This window comes from Sminthopsis crassicaudata, chromosome 4, assembly GCF_048593235.1.
Source record: "Sminthopsis crassicaudata isolate SCR6 chromosome 4, ASM4859323v1, whole genome shotgun sequence".
NCBI lineage: Eukaryota > Metazoa > Chordata > Mammalia > Dasyuromorphia > Dasyuridae > Sminthopsis > Sminthopsis crassicaudata.
The window spans coordinates 405,922,955-405,943,547 of NC_133620.1; the positions used below are offsets into that span (position 1 = coordinate 405,922,955).

General features: G+C 36.6%; 1 long non-coding RNA gene across 2 annotated transcripts; it reads right to left on the reverse strand.

Annotated features, from left to right (window-relative positions):
• Positions 1-52: 52 nt before the first annotated feature.
• On the reverse strand, positions 53-20,277 carry LOC141541404 (uncharacterized). 2 transcript variants are annotated; one of them, XR_012481779.1, is made up of 4 exons: positions 20,146-20,277; positions 18,563-18,655; positions 1,809-1,902; positions 53-453 (listed from the first exon to the last, which is right to left on the reverse strand). It is a non-coding gene; the product is annotated as an uncharacterized LOC141541404 (long non-coding RNA). The 2 variants fall into 2 exon arrangements; XR_012481778.1 differs by lacking the exon at positions 53-453 and having other exon boundaries at positions 580-1,902.
• Positions 20,278-20,593: the final 316 nt, after the last annotated feature.

Here is a 20,593-nt window from a genome sequence, read left to right on the forward strand (position 1 = left end):
ATGTTTCAAAATGAATAACTGGTCCTTTTATCTACAGAAATAAACAAAAAAATTTTTTTATTTGTATTAGTTTTCTTTTCTTACCCCATTGTATTATTTTGATATCTTGTAGACACAGTCAATAATTTTCTCTTTCTCGGGATGAAGATCAGGGGGCAGAAGATATCTTGTGGTTTGCTAGAATGGTTTTAGATAAATTCAGTTCAAGTGAATGTATCAAACTTATTTCTAAAATTTCCCTCTGCTCTCCACACTGCAATTTTTGTTGTTGTTCATCCTTCATTATTAAAGAGAACCAATGACATCAGGAAGGTGATGTCTTGACTTGTAAGTGAACTGGGTTTAAATGAAGCAGAATTGTGCAGAGTCATCATTCTCACTCTCTCCTCCAGAGTCATTTGGGTTCCTTGGTGAGACATAAGTCAGGACAACTGACAATGGCCCAGTGCCATGCTGCAATATGGCAATATGAAAGAAAAAAAACATTACTTTTTAAAAATTAAAGCTTTTTATTTTCAAAACATATGCATAGATAATTTTCAACATTCACCCTTTCAACACCTTGTATTCCAATTTTTTTTCTTCCTCCCTTCACCATAACCCTAGACAGCAAGTAATACAATATATGTTAAACATGGAAGACAATAAACATTTTGAATTGGAAACCTTGCTTTTCAGTCCCTACTCTATTGTTTACTAGCTTTGTGACTGTGGACAAAGGACTTAAATTATCTGAGTTTAAGTTTCTTCTTTTATTAAATGAGTAGAATAACACATATATATTCACCCCTCTGGACTGTTTTAAGAATAAAATGAGATCATGTATGTAATCTTTTTTTAAACTATAAAATACTATGTAGATATGAACTATTTTTATATTTTCATTTTAAATTATAGGGCCAGGGAGTATACTGGCTTGCTGCCAACTTCAACAACCAACCTTATTTATTCTAGATACTGTCACCCTCATTTGCTAAAGAAGAATAATTTACTTAAGATTACACAGTAGTCAGTGACAAAGTCAGTCCAAATTGAGAGTTCATCATTTCTCCTTTCTTTGGTCCCAATCAAGTTTCTGAAAAACGAGGCTTGTGTAAAATAATTGCTCTGCCCTCTTTCTCAGGTGCATATTGTTTCAACTCCCTCCCGTCACCCTCAGCATTCTCAGTCACTTTATGGGATTTAGGATTGTCTCTTTTCTCTCACTGTTAGCTGAAGTTCCCAATTACTAAATCCCCCTACTTTTAGAAATTTAGCAAATGGTGCCTCAGTTCCATTTAACCACTAAATATTGGATTAATCATTATAAAGAGGCCATTTAATTCAAAGATATAACAAGAACAAATATATGAGTATTTCTCCCAACACATTGAGGATATAATCTACCTCAGAGTTTCTTAAATTTTTCCACTGAAGACCCCTTTTTACACAACCTCAAGTATAAAGGCATATAAATCAATATTTACTAATAATAAATCATAAAGAAATTTATTTTAAAAGCATTTTCTGGTATACATATAATTTTACCATTTATGAAGGATGAAAACAAATTTGCATACTAATAAGATGAATGTGCTTATTTATTTTTTGGTAAAGAATTAAATCTAGGTGGACTATTTGATACTTTTTGCTATTGCTAAATTTTTCACGATCTTCACATTTGATTATACCACCCTATGTGGGGTCGTGATCCATAGTTTATGAAGCTTTGGTCTATCTTAATCCTTAGGGAATTGGTCCTATCATGTTCAAATCCGAAGTCAGTATCCCTTTTGGCTTTTCTTAAATTAGAGTCTTGTGATTCTTACTTCTCAGGGAATTTTAGCCTCAACATACATCCTGGATTCCTGGATCCCTCCAGATCTAATTCCCAGGCAGAATTGGAGTCTCTATTCTTTGTACCTAGAACAGAAAAGAACAAATATAAAGGCCAAAGACAGACCCATTTCTTGGTGGTCATGTGACCTGGACAGAGAAAAGAAAGAGTCTCAAAAACCCTTTTTGTTGAGCATCTAATCTAAATGAAATTCTGTATTATAAATTACACACATATATATATATATATAATATATATATATAATTCTATATTATAAATTCTATACATATGTATATATAAATTCTATATTATAAATTCTGATTCAGTTTTGGCCATGAGGGGAGAAGGGAAAGGAAAGCTCCTCCAACCACATGAAAAGTCAATGTGCAATGTCCATACCTGTAATCATTCAATTTTCTGGAAGCCAATGCTTAGTGCCTTCCCCATGGATGATGCCATCTGGGATGGCTTGAGCATAGCCCTTCCTTGCACTTGTAAAACTAATGTATTCAGCAGCAAATTAGAATGTTTTCATTTATCTGTTTGTAGAGATTTTTGTAAGAGAAATGGTAACTAACAAAGAAAGAAGGAGATGAATGACAATTGAAGGATGGCATTTTCACTTAGGATTTATTTTTTTTTTCAAGTTTCAGAATTGGCACTTCAGTAACCATTCTAAGGTAGAGGTTCTTAACATTTTTATTCCTTTTGGATCATGGATCCTTTTGGGGTTAATTCTTTGTCTTACTAGGCAAAGGCAAAATAGATTTCACTGATTAATTTTCTTAAAGGTTTGATGAAATTTCTTAGTAGTTTGGGGGTGATAGAGAAAGGAGAAGAAGAAATCTGGAGATAAGAATTATTCCCTAAACCCATTTTCCCCATTTTATTTTCAAATACATGTATAGCTATATTGCATAATTATAGCTGACATCATATACATAGGGCTTTGAGATTTTAAAAGCACTTTACGTGCATTATCTCATTTGAGCTTCAGGACATACCTATCAAAGAGGCACCATAGCTATTATTATCCCAGTTTTATAGAGGAGAAAACAGTCAAAGGAACATTCAGACGCTTGCTCATGGTAACCACAGCTATTAAGTGTTGGAAATAGGATTTGAATTTCAGATCTTTTCAATTCTGAATTTTACAGTTTATTTCGTATACTGTTATTGGTAGCTGCTTCTACTTAAACACCTAATATTGGTGAAGAAGTGAAAAGTTCAATCATCCAGATGTTAAGTCTACATGCTGCCATTTTGGGAAATATTGAATTTCTCATCTTTCACCCAGAAGATTAGAAATCATGTAGACACAGAGTTTATTCTCATGTCTACTTCACAATAAACAAAACAAAAAACCTTCGAGCTAAGAAAAAAGGAGGGGAATCAAATTATATGATTCTCCAGCTTGTATCAATTAATCAGCATTCCTTAAACAGTGTGCTTACTAGACTGGATGTTTTCTATAACATTCCTTCACATCCTGATATTTTTACTTTGTCTTCTGACATTGTTTTGACTAAAAAAAAAATTGGTTTTGCAATTCTCCCTCCCTCTCTCTCACCCCAAGCTTTTTTTCTTTAATGTAATAATTTTATAGCCATACCTGTGTTTTGCTCAATCTATAAATTTTCATGATGGTTCTGAATACAGTGACATCCTAGTGGAGAATTACTATCTAATATTTTTCTTTCCTGGCACATAATCCTGTGATTTACAATCCTTATGTTAATTAATCCTCTCCGGAGGTAATAGGCAAGTATATGCTCTTTAATGTATATAAAACTTTTCTTCTGGAAAGTTCATAGCATTTTCACATTTAATTAACCTGATTCTCCCCTTTGGGCTTGAGAAAGTTTTATCGATGTACCCCAAGGAAGTGGGGGCAAATCCCTCTGCCAATCTAGAGTTAAGAAGAAAGCTCCTGCTTAGAATATAAGTTCCTTTTGAACAAGTACTGTCTTGTTTATTTGCACTTGTCTCTCCAACACTTAGCCCAGTGCTTGACACATAGTATAGCACTTAATAAATGCTCACTTATTCATCTATCTATCTATCTATCTATCTATCTATCTATCTATCTATCTATCTATCTATCTATCTTTCATCCAGAAGGAAAAACCAAAATTCTATTTTACACCTAAACATACTCCCATGGAATTAATAACCCTCTCCATGCTTGTCTTCATGTTGTCTCTTCTTCCTGCAATTCCTTTTAGTATGACAACTTTCAGGTCATCTTCTAGCTATACCTTCTTGCCTCTGATTTGACTCTCTGGCTCTTGCATCAGGGTTTGATTTCTGTTGGATGAGTTTTCCATAACCAGCATGACTTGAGTCCATCATCATCCTGCTGCTTTTTGGTAAGTTTCATGCCATCCCACTTAATGGGTACTTCTTCTTACCTTCCCTTCTTCCTTAGTTTCCCATACTTCTTAAGTACTCAAAATAACACTAACATTCCTGGAAGGGATGTGTCTATAAATTGCTATATGACTTTACTTGCCATCCCAGTGACTTCCCAGTCCCTCTTCCAATGTTGCCTCTCCCCTATAAATGTTCTTTTCCCCTACTAGAATGTAAACTCCTTGAGGAAAGTGAACACATTCTCTCTCTCTCTCTCTCTCTCTCTCTCTCTCTCTCTCTCTCTCTCTCTCTCTCTCTCTCTCTCTCTCTCACTCTTTTTCAAATCTGCCTCCATCCCTCTCTCACCTTTCCTCTTTAATTTTCTCTCTTCCTTCTCTGCCTTTTTCTTTTTCCCTCCCTCCCTTCTTATATAGCATATTCATCCATTCATTCAACTACTCATTTTTTACTCATAACAAATATTGTGATGTCTAATTTTGTATAATTTAAAGTGTTTTGAATGCATCTTCCCATTACATTCCAGAATTTTTAGCTTCCTTCAATTCTCAGCTCCATTACAAAGTGTATTACTGATTTCTCAAGATTTCAATGCTCTCTCTTTCTCCTCAAATTATTTTATATTTATCTATGTATATCCTCTAATTCTGGGCACTGAAAGAGAATAATCTGGAGGTCAGATACATCTGAGAGGAGATTTGAATTCATGTCTTCCCAACAATAAAATCCAGCTCCTTATTCATTTAGTCATCTTACTACCAACAAAACTTCAGCACCTAAAGTTCAAAGAAATGGTCAATTGACTCAGTTTATTCTAAAGTTCCATCACTTCATAAATCACTCATGCTGTCATGGACATTCAAAATTTAAAACTAAAGACTTTCTGACAGAGCATTCCTGCTTGGAATACAGTTGATAATAAAATGCCAGCTTCCTCCTTTAAGCAGCTGTCACTTAGATACATCCGTGATGACCACACTGCAGTTTGTGGATGGAGTCATTTATCAATAGAGGAACAAACCCATGAGTCATGAGCTGGGAGTGGTGTTTGGAGTGGGGGGAGGGGAATTGAAGTAATTATGGATATGGTAAAAACTGGCAGAGAGCAGCTGGTGGGGATGGCCCTAGGCTTTGCTGGGATGTGGGCCAGCTGAACTCCTGGGGAAAGAGTTGGCCCTTCACACAGGCAGAAGAGACATCCAATAAAGTGATATAACATGAAGATTCTTGAAAGGTCCACTTCCCCATATATTTTCTCCATTCACATTTTTCACATTTTCCCCATAGTGTCTTCCCTAGGCTTGAAGTTCCCAACATCAAAATCTTTCTTGTTGGATATAGTGTTCAAATGAGTAGATGATAGAATAGTGGATTGGATAGTACTTAGAGGTCATCTATTATAAGGGTTCTTACATTTTTGTGTGTCTTAGAATCCTCTCTGATAAGGCCTGTTGACCACATCTCAAAATAATATTTTTAAATGTACAAAATAAAATATAAAGGATTTCAAATTAAATCTGATATATTAAACATAATTATTGTAATAGACCCCAGAATAAGAATCCTTTGTTTTAGGCCAATACTACAGTTTGGCTGATGTAAAAATTCCACCTCAAAGGAGCCCAAGATCATGGAGTGAGTTGGTGTCAGAGAGGGAGTTGAAGTCCAGTTCCCTTGGTTGGACACTATGCTACTCCACCATTATTATTACCTTAGCATGGAGCACTTTGCCATATTATCTAACCATCACAAGGAAGAGCAAATAATAGAAGCCTAAAAGAATGGGATGTAGGACAAAGTCTGAAAAGAAAAAAGTATTAGGGGGAGGTCCAAATTCCAAAAACTTGCCTGAGGAAATCTGGCATTAAGCAAAACACAGCAAAAAAGTCTCTAATCAGTCAGTGGGACACAGTGAGGTAATGAACACCAGGTCTAGGTAAGGTCTTTATTTGTCTTTTTTTTTTTTCAGGATAAAATGTCCATTTGGCCCTGGCTTTATTCCTATCATCCCTCAGGGAACTCAGAAAGAAGTAACTTGGGTCTTCCTGATGCCATGTCCAGTAGCAAGGAACTTCAGGAGCCATTGAACACTATTTCCTCCCTCTACAGATTAGGAATCCTAGAAAGGCCATGGGACTTATCCAAAGTGACATAACCATGGCTTTAGATTCCAGGGCCAGTACTTTTCCCATTGTACCATGCTTCTTCCAATGATTAATGCTTCCTATTCATCCTTCTAAATTATGAATCGGAGGTAATATAGCTAGATGTGTTTTTATGTATTCATGAATGTGTGCAAGCATATTTGGAAGTGGTGATGGAAATGTCTCTGCTTAAGTAAAGGTTTGGGAGAGGAAGTTATTAAACCAATTATGTCAAATTCTGTTTTCAATTCATTCTATCAGTCTACCAGCCAATAAGCATTTATTAAGAGCTTCATTAGGTATTCAGCGGTATGATGCTTTATAGTGAGTTGCCCTTCAAAAATGTGAACCAAACTCTAGTTTCATATAATCAAACAGATTAGAGAGACTTATGGCATTGTCTTAAGGGCATTGGCCTTGAAGCCAGGAAAACTTCACTTCCAATCCCGCTTTGAGACCAGCTATATGATTATGGTCATCGCTTCACTTTTCTAAGACATTTTTCTCCTCACCAATAAAAAAGGAAGAATATGCCCCAAAATATTTTCCAGAATCAATCAAAAAACATTTAAACACTTTATATGAGTTATGCAGGCTACTGAGTACTTGGAATACAAAAACAAGTTGGAATATAAAAACAAGGCAAATAAATGCCTGACCTGACTTCAAAAAGTTTACAATGGAATGGGGGAATCACAAGAAGGACATACAAAATATACACAGAGTATATGCAAGATCACTTTAAAAGGAAAGGCATTTGTAGTTGGGAGAAGGAAAAGCCTCCTAAACCTCCATAGCTCAATTTTTAAAAAAGCCCAAAATTCTGAGAGCCAGAAATGAAGAGGAAAGAATATTTCATAGTGATTTTTTGGGATGAAATAAAATTTTATATTCATATACATATAGGTGTTCATTTATATATGTTTACACAAGCACATTTATGTATATATACACATATATGCTCTCTATATAATCTATATTTATATGCATAGTACATTATGTATAGCTATATATAGATGTAGCTGTACTCTATATATGCAATATACACATACAATGTGTTCTCTCTGCATGATTTTATATGTATGCATACATTAACAATATATTTATACTATGTAGCACACTACACATATTTGAGCATGTGCACATGTGTACACATGCAAACATGTACACATTTTATATCCATATACACATGTGTACATTTATATGTGGCTACACAAGCACATTTATGTACGTACACACATATGCTTTCTCTATAGTACATTATCTATAGTTATATATATGATATAGGTGTACTCTATGCAAGATAGACATACAATGTATGTTCTCTATAGTTTTATATTATGTATATATAAAACAGTATATTTATTCTATGTAATGCTCTACACAGCTCATGTTTGTGAGCATGTGCACATATGTATACATACACGCACACATGTACTTCCTATTCACATATATACTATATGTATACATATATACATAGTATATTGTACACAATAAGTATATACAGATATATAATATACACACATATAGATACACATACACATGTACTCTCTATGCATGTATATATGCAGACTATATATGTATATATGTACATATGTGTAATGCATACACAGATACATACTTGCACATACTTGTGTGCACACCTGCATGCATTTCTGTGTTGCTCTGCATTGTACATGTAATATATGTGTACATATATTATGCAATATATGCATAGTATAGTATAAATTATATAGTATACATATATAATATATACTCTGTACATGAACATATAGTATATTTTATATAAAATATATAGTCTCTATATGTGCATATTCATATAGAATGATGTGTGTATATAGTATACATGTACATAAATATACATTTGTATATGCAAGCAAATGATTTTATTTTATCCTAAAAACTACTTCTTTACTTCTGACTCTCAGAATCTCTGACTTTGGCCAATCCTGAGATCCAATACCACCTTTTGGAGGAGGCTTCTTCCTGGCTTCCCAGCTACAAGAGCCTTCTGTTGAGATGACCTTGCACACGTTCTGTATGTTCTTTTCACACACAATTCTTTGCAAACCTGGAAGTCTTGGACTGATGAAGGCTTTTATTGTCCTTCATGTCCAGCCTCAGCCCCATTCTGGCTCAGCTGTTCTGATCCAGTCATTCTCAGTATTCTAGATCAGAGGAGTTTAACATCCAGCCTGCAGGCCACATGTAGCCCACGACATTCCTGAGCTTTGCCTGAACCAGATTAAACCGTTATTGAGAAATGTTTAACAAATTAAATTAATAAAATCACTATGTGATCCACAGGTTTCCTTATATATGGTTTAGTGCCCTTCCAACCCCTCTCCTTTATATTTGAGTTTGTCAGGATATTAGGGGTCACTCTGTTTTTCAGAGCTAAGGCTCAGCAAGCAGACTGTACCCAGAACTTGACATAACAACAGTCCTTTGCATTCTCCCTCTGCATGATCTCAGTCACAGCAAAATCCCAGAATTGTTTCATTTAATTATTGTATTGCTTTGACCAGCACCAGGTGTTCTCTGAGCTGGGACAAGCACTGGACTGTTCTGGTCATGAAGCCCTGCTAGGAATCAAGCTTGTCTCATTGTTGATATTACTCCTCCTATCAAGGATACAATTCACTCTGAAACTTGGTATTAGTTTGGTGATCTCCCCACACTGCCGCTGGGCCCCTGCACATGTGTCTAGTCTGTCTCCTAGATTATAGGCCGTTTCATTCACTTAAAATAAACTTGTGTTTGATTTCTTGTTTCCGTCTCTAGCCAGCTCTATTCAATTCAGTCTGGTAGACAAATTGGACCCCCCCCCCCCCCCCCCCCGCATCGCTGTAGACAGCTCTCTAGAAATATGTGTTGTGGAGAAAGTATTACAACTTATACTGGGGAAGGTATTTCTTCACATGGGAGTTCTCTGTATCAGAGAAATCACAGATTTAGTCCCTACCCTTCATTATTATCATTATTTCTAGAGTCATAACTGTCCAATCTATTCTTTTCCTCCTTTTTTAGCTCGTTCCTCTCTTACCTTCCTTGTTTTTGTCTTCTTTCCACTCACCTACCCTGAACATGAGACTCTTCTCTAATCTAACCTGTCCTTTGGTTCTCCTTTTCCCCTCCAGCCTGAGCTACCCCTCTCTGGCTCTGTTCTTCTCCCCTATTAGGGACCTGGGATGTGCTTCTGTACCCTCAATGAGAGGGACAGCTGGATTCTGAGAAAGAGGAATTAGAAATGGTTCTTCCAGTCCACCTCTCTCTGTCCACCCACCCCTGTTCTTGAGGTCAATCTCAAAGGCTGCTGGTACACTGGATAAAAGCCAAGGGATGATCCCAGTGAATGTTTTATTTATGAAAAGAGCATCTGAATGCTCCTGAAAGGTTTCAGCATCCCTTTGGATATCAGAAATTGTCATTTTAAAAGAATACTGTGCAAAAGTGAGTAGTCCCCTATCATCTGCTGGTAAAACCTCCAAAGATGTGAGCATCTCTAAAGCTTTGAGACCCAGCAACCCTTCTGTGACCCAGCTCTCTCATGTCATTTCCTTGGTTCTGTTCTTCCCCCAGGGACATTTTCTCCACAGATTACGCCATATAAGTAGACTGGTGATGACAACAGCAAAAAATGCAGACTTAAAAAAAAATAAGAACAGCAAATTACTCAATCCTTGTGCTTAAAGAGACTCTATGACCAATTTAAAGAAAGATATTAGTAAACTCAAACTAGAATATAACTAAAATCCCTTATATGACTAAATAAATACAACGTTGTATTTGGTTTACTTTGGTTTGCTACCTTCTCATCCTCAACTTCCCCCATATTCCTTTCTTCTCTGCTTAATCTATTGTTTGAAAATCTTGCCTGTCAGTCATGGTAAACCTCCTCTTTAAAATATTTATTCTGATCATCCCACATGCCTGGAACATCTGTTGACAAAGGGAACCACCAAAATCTATCTAGACCACTTAAAACATTTCTCCAAAACTCACTTTCTCCCTGTAGCTTTCTCCTCATTCAACAGATTGAGACCCAGACTCATCTGTACTCAAAGATTATAAGACAAAGTCAGAATGGCTCTTACCATTAAGAATGCTCTCTTACTTACTGAATTGCTTTTTCTTAATTCTTATCCCCTTGGATCTCTCTGCTTCTAAATTTTTTCTCTATCTCCCTCTCTTTCTATGTCTCTGTTCTCTCTCTCTCTCTCTCTCTCTCTCTCTCTCTCTCTCTCTCTCTCTCTCTCTCTCTCTCTCTCTCTCTCTCTCTCTGTCTTTCTCTCTGCCTTTCTGTCTCTCTACCTCTGTCTCTGTCTCTGTCTCTCTCTCTCTCTCTCTCTCTCTCTCTCTCTCTGTCTTTCTCTCTGCCTTTCTGTCTCTCTATCTCTGTCTCTGTCTTTCTCTGTCTCTCTCTCTCTCTGTCTCTCTCTCTCTGTCTCTCTGTCTTTCTCTCTGCCTTTCTGTCTCTCTATCTCTGTCTCTGTCTCTCTCTGTCTCTCTGTCTCTCTGTCTTTCTCTCTGCCTTTCTCTCTCTCTCTCTCTCTCTCTCTGTCTCTCTCTCTCTCTCTCTCTCTCTCTCTCTCTCTTTCTCTCTCTCTCTCTCTGTCTCTGTCTCTCTCTCTCTCTGTCTCTCTGTCTTTCTCTCTGCCTTTCTGTCTCTCTATCTCTGTCTCTGTCTCTCTCTGTCTCTCTCTGTCTCTCTGTCTCTCTGTCTTTCTCTCTGCCTTTCTGTCTCTCTATCTCTGTCTCTGTCTCTATCTCTGTCTCTCTCTGTCTCTCTGTCTCTCTGTCTTTCTGTCTCTCTCTCTCTGTCTCTGTCTCTCTCTCTCTGTCTCTGTCTCTCTCTCTCTGTCTCCCTCTTTCTCTGTCTCTCTGTTTATCTTTCTCTGTGTCTCTCTGTCTCTTTGTTTCTCTCTCTCTTTCTCTATCTCTTTCTATGTCTCTATCTCCCTCTCTCTCTGTCTCTTTCTTTTTTGTATGTCTCTCTGTCTTTCTGTCTCTGTCTCTCTTTGACTCTCTGTGATTCTGTCTCTGTCTCTCTGTCTCTCTGTCTCTCTCTGTCTCTTTGTCTCTCTGTCTCTCTCTCTGTCTGTCTCTCTCTCTCTCTCTCCCTCCTTCCTCCCTTCTCCTTTCTTCTATCTCTCTAATATTTCTCACATGTTTCTTTTTTTTTCACTTTCATTGCCACCACTCTAATACATTCCACTACGGTTTCTTGTCACCTAACTAGTCTCTCCCAAATCTCTCCCCATTCCAATCCATTTTTCACAGAACTTCCAAAGTACTTTTGCTAAAGTACAGGGCTAATAGCAACTCCTCCCCACTTGATAAAATTCCAGTGGCTCTCAATAATCTCTAAAATAAAATACTAACTCTTCTACTTGGCATTTAAATTTCTTCACAAACTTTCTCCTTCTTACCACCTGAGGAAGAGGAAGACCAGTTTATAAAAGTTTTGGAATTAAAGGGACAATGTAGGAAGAGGAAGGGGTTCTCTCTGGAGAAAATGCCCTTCTTCAAACAACCTCCCGGAGTTATCTTCCATCAGATGTTGAGGTACTTTCCTCACTTTCAGAGGAGAAACAATGGCTTTATAGTCTCTCCTTCTTGCCTCTCTCCTTAGTTTCGTGGTATCACTTTAGGATGATGGGACCACTTTTCTTCACTTCTGAATGAAACAGCTACCAGACCATCTGGTTCCTGGCTGCTGTGGAGACTGGCATGTGTGTCATGTGCTGGTGAGTTCATATTGAGTATGAATCATAGGATAGCCAGACAGCTGGTGTGGTGGCTGGGGCATGGTAGAAGGAAACTGGTAAGCATCCATTGCTATATCAACACTGCCATTGCAAATAGCAAAAATAACTTGGTTTAATTAAATACAGCTGTCCAATTCTGGAATTCCTATCACTAATATGTGTAATTTGGGGATGGTAATATTTCTCTGGGTTGCTTATCAAGTAGAAATTATATTTAATCATGGGAAAAGAGTTCTCTGAGGTTTATATGAATAATAATGATAATGACATCATCTACTATTTCATCTGTAACCTTCTATGGTCTTATCAACAGTGAGAGCTCAAGTCATCTCACCACATTTTGAAGGAGGTAGAGATTATTGTTGATTAGTCTATGTTCTAGATGGGTGTCTGGAGCGGAGAGATTGTTACTTGTCTAATATCATGTAGCAATCTGGCAACAACAATAAGAGGAGAACATAAAACAAGCTCCAGGGTCCTTTGATATCTGCAGACTAAGAACAAAGTTTGAGATGGATATGGGTTTTTTAAAACTGGCATTAATCATATCAGTACATGTTTTATGTGTCTTTGTGTATGTATTGCTGCTCATCCATAAAGAATTAATAGGCTTCAGATCTAGGAAGAACAATTACAAAATTCTGTCTTGACCAGAATCCATATAAGAAACTTTAAAAGTATTTTCATTTCTATAAGCATGTGTGATTTTTATGACTTGCTAGCCTCTATAATCCCAACCTAACAATTATTCTTTATGATTCAAGTTGTATCATAACTTTGATTCATGAATTTTCTAATTGTTTTTTTACTAATTGCTTGATACTAACTGTTATTCCAGTTTTAGTGTTGTTGCAAATACACATTACCTATCATAAAATCTGATTGTTGTTAAGGTATTAGGCCTTTCTTATTCCTAATTGTTATTTACAATATTGTCTTTTGGATTTTTTCCTTTTATTAGTAATTAAATGATATTATTTCAGTCATTGAATATTTTGAGCTCCCTGACTTAAATCTGTGTAACCTTAGGTAAAGCATTACGCCTTCCTTGACTTCAGATTCTTCATATATAAAATAAAGGGGTTGAATCTGATGACCTCTGAGTTCCCTTCAGGCCTAAAGCTTCACAAATTTGAGCTGTTTTATATTTTTATTTTTTGTCTATAGAAACAATACTTGAGTGAAAAGTCCATCTCTCATTCAGAATATGGTCAGCCCTATTTTGCTTATTTTTTGTTTTTGTTTTTGCTTTATTCTGTTCTGAAGGTGAGAAGACTCCTGTCTCTGGAGGCCATGTTTCTCAATCTTGTTTTATTGCTTATCAAATAGGGATTACTAGAAATATGGCAATGCACATTTTCTCTCTTTTTCTTCTTTTCCTTTTAGTTAATTTGTATATTTGTCTTTCCTTATTAGAATGGTCATTGAGAGAGGCCATGATCTAATTTACTGGTCACTGCTAGCCTAACTAATAAATTAATCATCATCAGATCATTGTCTTTAAGTTTATCTTAATTTTCAAACATGACAAAAGGAAAAGATAGCTAAGTGATGTAGTAAAAAGGGTACCAGGTCTGGAGTCAGAAAGACCCAGGGTCAAATCTCACCTCAGACATTTACAAACTATGTGACCCTGGGGAAGTTATTTAACCCTGTTTACCATCATTTCCTCATCTGTAAAATGAGGTGGAGAAGGAAAATGGCAAACTACTCCACTATCTTTGCCAGAAGACTCCAAATGGTGTGACAAAGAGCTAGACATGGCTAAACAACTTAACAGCAACTGCAGTTAGAATGTAAGCTTCTTAAGAATAGGATTTAATACATGTTCTTGCCCCTGGCACTTAATTCGATGCCTGGCATATAGCAATAACTTAATAAATGCTTTATCCATTATCTTTCTATCATCTATCTATCTGTCTGTCTAGAATTATCTAACATGTCCCTTAACATACTTTTCAAAATAACCTTCTTTAGTCATCCTTCCCAGATGTACTCCATCATATACTGACTATTCCTTATACATTTCCCCTTTAAATGCTTTGTAATCAATCTCCATGGTATTATTTTATAATTTTTAAGAAGTTCCCTTAAATTTCTTTCTAATTATTTAACTTCCACATTTTAGTTTTCTGCCTACCCCATTTAGATTCCAATTTATTTTAGAGAAGGGACCATATCTTTTCGTTCTTTTATATCTTTCATTAAATTTGACCCTTTGTCAAAATGTCTAGTGTTTTTGTTATTCACATTTATATCATCAGCATAAGAACTATCATTTTTATAGTTTTTTACAGTTGCAAAGCACTTCATAAATTTTCTATGTTCATGAAGTACTTTGCTTATTTTAAGAACAAGTATGAAACATATATGGTACACAAATGTAAATGCAATTTTATAGAATTTTATAGAAAACTCCATCATTTTATAGAATAAGAAATTAAAGTTCAGAGAAGCTGAATCATTTGCTCAGGGTCACACAGCTAGAAGGTTTCAGAGAAGAGAGTCTTTTACTACAGCAGACTGCCTCTCCCTTCACTCACTGCTTGGTAACTAATTTTAGACTCCATAAATGCATTCTAGACTCATAGCTTGGCTCAGGAAGTCATTTAGTCCACCCTCCTCCCTTTCACTGGGCACAAATGCATCTAAACCATGCTAGAATTATAGCAGCTTCTGCCTTTATATGGAGTTATTCTGTAAATGGCCCACAGAGCCATTGTCTCTTAAAGGCACTGCTGCCTTACTCCAAAAGGACATGATGACTTCAATTTTGGAAGGCATTGTGCTGCCACAGCATCCCCGAATGGAGACTCACTAGAGACTTAATCTTTTAATCAGTAGGCAGTTTGCAGGTATAACCATTAAGTATGGAATGACAATGTGTATATACAAGACATTTGCTGCACAGTCAATGGTGCAATAATTCACATTCCTGGAGACTTGGGGTTGCTATTACTCAAGTCTAAGGAGCTGACATAATAGCTGTCTCCAAGCTGTACTGAATGACTCTTCTATTTCTCTGCTGTACATTTTGGACATGCTCTTCTTTTCCCTCCCTCCTTCCCAGAAGGGAGTTCTAGACCCACCCTAGAGACTCTTAGTTGGCCCTGTGCTTAGTCTGCAAACTCTGGTTCAGTTTTTCATTAGCTGTTGTGGAAGACAACTAGAGCTGCTGGATTGTGTTAAAGCAATCTGTAGGGTTGAGAGCATTTTAATTCCCTTCCAAATGGTTTGAATTAATCTGAAGCATTCCTTATTGTTTGGCCTCAGCTGAAACAATAGATGAAGGCACAAAAGGACAGGAGGAAAAAAGAAAATTAAATAATAATGATAGTTATTTATAGATCGCTTTGAGATTTACAAAAGAATTTATGTATGTATGTATATATATATGTGTGTGTGTGTGTGTATATGCATGCACACACTATAACCTAATGACTTCAAAAAACTCTTTATGCTAGTTGTCGTTCCTATTTTACAAAAAAGGAAACTGAGGCTCAAATAGAGGTTATGTGAGTTAACCCTGGTCCCAAAGGGAATATTAAAAGTTAGATTCAGCCTCAGGAATCTTCTTTGCTTCCAAGTCCAATGTTTTTCCCATTGCAAAATGTTACCTGTGAGATTCCAATTGGCTGTTCCATACACAAATAATTCAGCAAAGGTGTTAAAAAAAAAAAAGCTGCCATATGCAGAGAACTATGCTGGATGCTGGAGAAGATATATAATGTGATCCTGATCTTATGGGATTTATAATTCATTGGGGGAGTTTGATACAGATTAACTCCAAAACTCAAATAGATCTGACATTTTACCAATGCCAATAATCCATCCAAAGATGGAAACCCATCCATTTCTGTCCATCATGTATTATTCTTGTCCATGACTTCTCCAAAATTTAGCAAACGGATTCTATTCAATATATCAAAGTATTTAACATACTTTAAAAAAAATAAGGCAAGCAGGATTAAGTACCTTGCCCAGGGTCACACTGCTAAACTGGAACTCAGGTCCTTCTGACTTCAGAGAGAATGCTCTATCTACTGGGCCATCTAGTTACCCCTATTGTATACTCGACTTTTTGTTTATGCTAATACAGCATTACTAGTTCATTTTTTCCCCTTGATTATACATTTCTTTGATGATTTCCATCAATTCACAAATACCTAAACACCTACTAAGTGCTATTCATTATGTTAGGTGTTGGACATTCAAAGGCAAAAATCAAAATAACTCCTACCTTCAAGGTGCTTATTTTCTATCTGAGGAAGCAAGACATGTATGTTTCTACATTGAAACATAAATTTCTAGAGTTCAGGGACTGTCTTACTATCTTGTAATTATATTCTCAATGCTTAGCGCAAAGTAAATGCTTATTAAATGCTCTATCAATCTATCTACCTCCCTACCTTTCCAGATTTTTTATATCTGTTTGCATATCTCCTTTTACACCTCCTGCAATCTAAAGATATTGCCTTTCTTGCTATTCCTCTCACAAGATCTTCGATCTCTTGATTGTTTATTTCCCCATGTCCAGAACTCTCTCCTCTTCATACCTACCTCTTGGTCTTTCTGGCTTCCTTCACTTTCTAGTTTTAATCTCACCTTCTACAAAAAGTCTTTCCTAATCACAATGTTAATGCATTCCCTCTTTTGTTTCATTTCCAATTTATCCCAAAAATGTCTTATTTGTACATAATTATTTATTTGTTGTATCCCCATTAAACTATGAGATCCTTGAAAGCAGGAAATGAAGTTGTCATTTTTTTTTTTTATCCCCAGCATTTAACACAGTGCCTGGTACATAGAGGAATCTTAGCAAAGCTTGTTGATTTCATTACCTTCTCTCTCTCTCTCATTCTCTCTCTCTCTCTCTCTCTCTCTCTCTCTCTCTCTCTCTCTCTCTCTCTCTCTCTCTCTCTCTCTCTCTCTCTCAATATCTATCTGCCTGTCTGCAGTCATAAGCAACATTAGATATCTACTTATCTATAAGTAAGTAAACAAGTAAGCATATACATACATAAATAAATACTGATAGAAATATATAAAAAATGAATTTGGGTTAGGAGTGAGCCCCTAGTAACTAGGGGAATTAGAAAATGCCTTCTGTGGAGAAGCTGAGCTTTTTAGGAAGAGGGATTTTCTGAGAAGTAGAAATGAGGAGGGAATGCATCCCAAGGCTTAGGGGACAGCTCATGTTGAATTGGGACAAAGTTGTATATGAAGAATAGTAAGCAAACACAACATGACTGTTGATATTCTCTTGTTATTCCTATGAAACTTTTTGGTTGTAATGTGTAAGTCAATGAAGAGTAAGCACAAAGGGATCTTAAATTCCCCACAGTTTTGAGTCATTTGTGCGATGGTTGGTGACCAAATTTATATTCAAAGTAGTCCCTGAGCTCTGATCACTTGGGAGTGGCAGAAGGTGGAGGTGGAAATCCCTTTTAACAGACTCCTTCATTAATCCAGGTGGATTGTAATGAGGACCCACATGAGGATTGTGGAAGCAGCAATAAAGGCCTTACTTAGGGATGGGAGAAGAATACTTTGAAGCAATGGCTCCACTGTTAACTGGGCACTTTGTGCCCCTGCCCCTGGGAGTTTGGCACAGTCTTACTACATGTTGGAAGAGAATATAATTTTGATTGGCAAATCACTCCTTTTGAGAATTGTACTGACAGCTGTGAGATCACTGCCAACAAGGATGCCCACAGACCTTTTCTGGTAACAGGGGTCATATTTTCTGAAGTCAATCTGTTTTTTTAGGGCAAGGAATAGAGACTGAACCTGTGATTTCAGTGATTCAGGGAACTCCCAGGGAAGGAAATCCCCTTTGTCAGTGAAGACTGGCCCCTGTTCTATAGTTTATAGTCTTAAAACAGGGATTCTTAATTTTGAAGGGATGACAAAGACCTTCTTTGACAGTGTGGTGAAGCTCATGAACCATTCTCTGAAGATTGTTTACAAATTCATAAAATCAAATATTTGGGTTATAAAAGAAACCAATGATTTTCAAATATAGTTCTCAAAATATTAAACAAAAAAATTTATGGACCCCAGGTTTAGAGAATTGTTTAGAGCACTGAGAATTGACTTTATTTGCTCAGTGTCACAAAGCCTGTATGGGTCTGAGGCCTGAGTAAAGCTGTATCTTTCTGGCTTTGAGATCAGCTCTCAGAGATTCACTGTTCCATGTTGCCTTTTATGTTTTTCAGGATATTATATTTTTCCATGCCTCTTAGCTGTATTATGAACCTTTTGCTCTATACATTTGGGCAAAATATATTTCTTTTCCCTTCCAAGCCAAAACATGAATAGAGTTGAACCTCACGAATCATTCTCCTCCTTTCAGGACTTGATGTCCTGCCAAGGCTGATGAGACCACTCCACAGGTAATCCTATGATGCTCTGCACCCTTGGCTCAATGCCTTCCCTTAAGAGAATGTGTGAAAGCTTACCCAGCTCCAAAGGAAGGCCCTGTTCTTCGAGGCAGAAGTCCTCACAAGTTGACGTAGTCCTAAACCTTGAGTCACAGCCAGATAGTTCCAGTGCTGAAGGAAAGAGGCTAGCTGTTAAAAAATGACCTCACCCATGGGGGCTGCCAAGTAGAGACATTAGACATCATTGCTGGCAGGCAAACAAAGTAGACAAAGGGCAGAAGTAAACTTCTAAAGAATAGTCTAACCAAGAACAGACCTGCCTCTCATTGTGTGTGGGTCTATGAATCACAACAGAGGAGGAGCCAGGATGATGAGATTCTCCAAGAGCTGGAGTTTCATTTTAAGTCAACTTCAGGAAGTGGAGTACTTCACAGGATCATGAAATTGGAAGGGACTTTGGTGGCCATCTCACACATCCAGAATGTACTTTCTTATCTCCTTTATTCTTTTCAGATGCACCCAAAGCATGGTCTTCTGTGGGACACCTTTCCCAGTCCTTCCAACCTTTAATACCTTTCTTTCCAAACCTTTTTGCATTTAGCTATTTTGTACATATTTTTATTGATTCACTTTTTATTTATTTAATATATGGTTGTATATATGCCCTTGTTTCTTCCATTTAGAATAAGAATTTCATGTGAATAGAGACTATTTTATTCTTTGTACTTGTATCCTTAGTGGATCAAACACTGGGGTTGCGTAGCACTTATCAGGTGCTTTAATAACTACTTCTTTATTGATAATTCTACTCCAACTCACACAAAACAAAGCTATCCCTACATGTTTATATGATCTCCAGATTTCCAAAATGCTGTACCCAATACAGATTTTCTGGGTTCTTTCTGTTAATTATTAATGACGACTCTTATTTAACAGGGAGGCAAAGAAAGCAACTGGAAGAAAAAATCTTATACTAGAAAATATTTATTTTTCAATGTCATGAGGTAGTATGAAAAGTTATTTTTTATTTTTTTTTTACTTTAAATTAATAGTGTTTTATTTTTCCAAACATATGCAAAGGTAGTTTTCAACATTCACCTTTGCAAAATCTTATGTTACACATCTTCTCCCTCCCCTGCCCCAGACAGCAAACTGGGTTAAACATGTGCTGTTCTTTTAGGTACTTTCGTATTCATCATGCTTCACAAGAAAAATCAGATCAAAGTGTGTGTGGGGGAGGAATGAGAAAAAAACAAGCAAATAAACAAACTACTCTAACAACAACAACAAAGGAGAGAATGCTATAATTTAATCACATTCAGTTTCCATAGTTCTTTCTCTGGATTCTAATGGCACTTTCCATCACAAGTCTTTTGAAAGTGCTTTGAATCACATAATCTTCTTGTTGCTGTGTACAATGTTCTCCTGGTTCTGCTCACTTCACTTAGCATCAGTTCATGTAAGTCTTTCTATGAAAAGTCATTCTTAAAAAGTAGTGAAGGAAGATAAACAGTGTTTATATATAGCAACTTACAGGTAGTGAATGAGACAGATAAAGTGGGATTTTTCATAATGTCAATAAAGGAAGAGAGAAAAAGGATATTCTATATCCTTTGAATGTTATATAGCCTATATTAAGCATTGCTTTACTGACTACTTACCTTATGCCAACTGATATAAAGTCTCACTGATAGAAGATGATGTGGTATAGAAGAAAGGAGCCTGAGAATCTGGGTTCAAATATCACCTCATACTATGTGAGTTTGATGTAGTCATTTAACTTCCCTTGGCTTTAGTTTCTAAATCTGTAAAATGAAAGGGAAAGGGACAATCAGATAATGTCTGAGTCTGATCTTCTGACTCTTGAAGCTTTAGATCTGGGGTAAAGAACCATTTTTCTGCCAATAACTTTTTGCATACTTATAATATTATTCTTAAGCGTCACAAAATTATCAGCTTAAAATCTCAAGCAGTGGCAGGTAGTTGTATCCAGCTTTCAGCTCATCATCATCTGTGATTGCCTTGGCAGGGCCAGGCCAAATGATTTCCTGGTTCTTACATACCCCTGCTTTAGACCCATGATTCCTTCCCTAGAGAATCTTCTAATCC